We start from the raw sequence: 3,569 nt of genomic DNA, 5'->3' as shown, positions 1-3,569 counted from the left end.
GATCTGACACTCGGAATTGCTAACTGAAGGCGGGACAGTCCTGAACCCCAAGGATGACAAGAAGGGACCGCTCCCATCCAGCTACCTGCCAATAACCTGCCTCAGTACCATATGCAAGCTCCTATCAGGAATAATAGAGGCTAAGATGAACAGGGACATTGGTCTATACATGAGTGGGGGGACAGAACGGAAGTAGCAAGAATACCAGAGGAGTAAAACACCAGCTCCTCCTAGACAAAGCAGGTAAGACCAGACTGACCAACTTGTGCACTGCCTGGATTGACTACAAGAAGGCCTATGACTCGATGCCACACACCTGGATCTTGGAATGCCTAAAAGTGTACAAATCAACAGGACCCTAAGTTCCTTCATCAGGAACTCAATTGGTATGTCACAAACTACACTAGAGGCCAACTTCAAGCCAATAGCACAAGTCACCATCAAGTGAGGGATCTACCAAGGAGATGCTCTGTCCCCACTGCTGTTCTGCATAGGCCTGAACCCCCTCAGTGACAAGACTGGCTACGGATACTGACTACAGAATGGAGCAATTTTCAGCCACCTCCAGTTCCAGGCATGAACGAGACATCGATTCACGGATCCACACCACCAGGATATACAGCAATGACATCGGAATGTCGTTCAGACCGGAAAAGTGTATTTGGATGGTAACAAAGTGACGGAAAGAAGTCAGAACTGAGGGGATCGCGCTACCGGATGGCAACATTGCAGACATAGGGGACCGCTACCTGCAGAAACCTCTAGCTGGGGTGGAGTTGGCTGGAGCTAAGCTGGGCACTCAGACCGCAGCTACCAGTATTCAGTCTGCTCAGGGCACTTGTCAGGCAGAGAGAGCAATAAGTAGTCCATATCTGGCTGAATGAGCACATCAGAGCTCTCAGCTGACTGAAGAAGACTGGGTCGGCTCGCCTGAGCTCTCATCAGAGACAGATGGCTGAAATGGCTGAATGGGCTGCACCGGTTTAAAAACCTCCAGGGGTCCAGAGGTGCATCGTGTATCAGACTCACACACAGCCTTAGTTGTAGCCAGCTCAGCTGAAACAGTCTGTAAATCTAATGAGCAGGAATTAACTGTCTCTGTCATTATAATTCCAGGCTCAGAAGGAGCAGGATGAAAACAGTCTTTAAAGTCCATAGAGCTGGAAATAACAGCCTAGAAAAGACAGACTTGGAGTCCAAACACTCTGGAAAACGTGCCTGTGAACAGCTAACAAAGTCTCCGACAAAGGAATCTCTTTATCTCCAAGCTCGGAAAGAGTATGAGCAAAATAGTCTTTTTTACTTACCACTGCCGGGTGCTCTGCAGAAGTCCCAGCTTCCGGCTGTGTTCTTGTGCAGCAATGATGCGGACGCCGCTTCTGCTTGGAAGCTACCGGCTTGGTAGCTGCGTTACTCCTGGGTGGGTCCAGGGTGGGATTGTGGACTTGGGGTTCTGGAGGTGCTCCGCCTCCAGGCTGGAGTTGTGGCTGGGCCTGAGGGCCTGGGTCACCAGGTGTGTTGCCAGGGTTTTGAATGGGTGCATGCATGGGGGCCCGGCCCTTGCACCGGGGCCTTTGGTAGATCGTTGGAACGGCAGGCCTCTTCACCGGGCCTCTTCCACTCCCCTGTTGTGTTTTTTTCCTTTTTTCTTCTTTTTCTTTCCAAGATGGCGCCACAGTAGGCAGCGTGTTTCCTCAGCTCCCAGCTTTTTCCTTTCCTTTCTGTTTTTTCTTGTGCTTTAAGTTTTTTTTACCCGACACTCTTGGTCGTGTTTTATTTGTCGTGCAACGGGACATGGACCCACAAATTTTCGTGAGAGTAGTAACATGTCTTCTACTCTTTTTGGGACTTTTTACCACCACTTCTGGAGAATCTGTAAGCCAAGCCATTGTTTACGGTAGGGTGCAGCTACTAGCACTGGGCAACAGGAAAGTACTCCCGGAGGAGCGACCCAAGATTCCGAAGGAATTACGATGTCGGAGGAGGGGATGCAGGGCTGGAGTGAAGTACCAGGAAAGAAGGAGATGGTACAAACCAAGCATTCCATCCATTCTCATGGGTAATGTAAGATCTTTACCCAACAAGATGGAAGAGCTAATTGCGCTAACCAGACTGCAGTGGGAGTACAAGCAGAGCAGCCTCCTCCTGTTCACTGAGACATGGCTCATGGACCACACACTGGACTCTGTCATAACTCTGGATGGCTTTCAACTGGTTAGAGCGGACAGGGATAGAATAGAATAGAATAGAATTCAACTTTATTGTCATTGCACATGCACAGGTACAGGGCAACGAAATGCAGTTTGCATCCATCCAGAAGTGCTTTAGTGATATAGATATATTACAATATATATTAGCAATAATATAGATATGTGAGTATATTACAGAAATGGGTCTATTATGGTATGTTATAATGTACACGGTATGAGGTATGTTGTGAATATTCTATAACTATAAGTATGTACAGGCTGTAGTGAGTACAAGCTATGTACAGGATATGAACAGGATATAAATATGAAAAACTATACAGAATATGAAATAAATAACTTTACAGAATCTGGGATATACAGCTATACAGAAATGGGAACTATGCAAGTTGTAAACAGTTGTAGGATTAAAGATTATCGAATGTACAGAATGATTATTTACACAGAGCTATACAGTAGTGCAGTTAAGATAAGTGAGGGTGTAGATAGTTTCTACAGAGGTATATAAAGTGCTGGGGGTTGTGAGTGGTGGTTCAGTCCATGTTATTATTGTGTTTGAGGATGCAATGGAGAGTGGTAAGAGGAGAGGTGGGGGACTAGCAATGTCTGTCAGTGAGAGATGGTGTAACCCGGGGCACATCACTGTGAAGGAACAGAGCTGTACCAAAGACATTGAACTGTTGGCAGTTAGCGTCCGGCCATACCACCTGGCCAGGGAATTTTCACACGTTATTGTGCTGACTGTTTACATCCCACCCTCGGCCGACGCTACAGCAGCCTGTGAGTACATTCACTCCACTGTCTCAGCTACAGATGGCACATCCGCAGTCCCTCATTATTATTTCTCGGGACTTCAATCATGCCTCACTATCTGTCACTCTCCCAAACTTCTCCCAGTACGTTGACTGCCATACAAGGGACAGAAAAAGCAAAACCCTGGATCTATTGTTTGCCAACACAAAGCAGGCTTACAGTGCATCACCCCTCCCCCCGCTTGGCAATTCAGACCACAACCTGGTCCTTCTCCACCCCACCTACACTCCTATGGTGAAGAGGAGTGTAAGAAGAAGGTAATAAAGGTGTGGTCTGAGGAATGCACTGAGGCCTTAAGAGACTGTTTTGAATGCACAGACTGGCAGGAACTCTGCAAGCCTCACGGTGAGGACATCGACCTCACCCACTGCATCGCGGACTACATTCATTTCTGTGTTGAGAACACTGTGCCTACCAAGAAGATACAGTGTTTCTCAAACAATAAACCGTGGGTCACCCCAGAACTGAAGGCCCTGCTGAACAAGAAGAAGAGTGCTTTCTGGTCGGGAAACAAGGAGGAACTGAAGAAAGTCCAAAAGGATCTTAAAT

The sequence above is a fragment of the Astatotilapia calliptera genome, chromosome 12 (genome assembly GCF_900246225.1).
Source record: "Astatotilapia calliptera chromosome 12, fAstCal1.2, whole genome shotgun sequence".
Classification (NCBI taxonomy): domain Eukaryota; kingdom Metazoa; phylum Chordata; class Actinopteri; order Cichliformes; family Cichlidae; genus Astatotilapia; species Astatotilapia calliptera.
The sequence above is the reverse complement of the archived record's forward strand: the minus strand, read 5'-3'. Positions refer to the sequence as shown.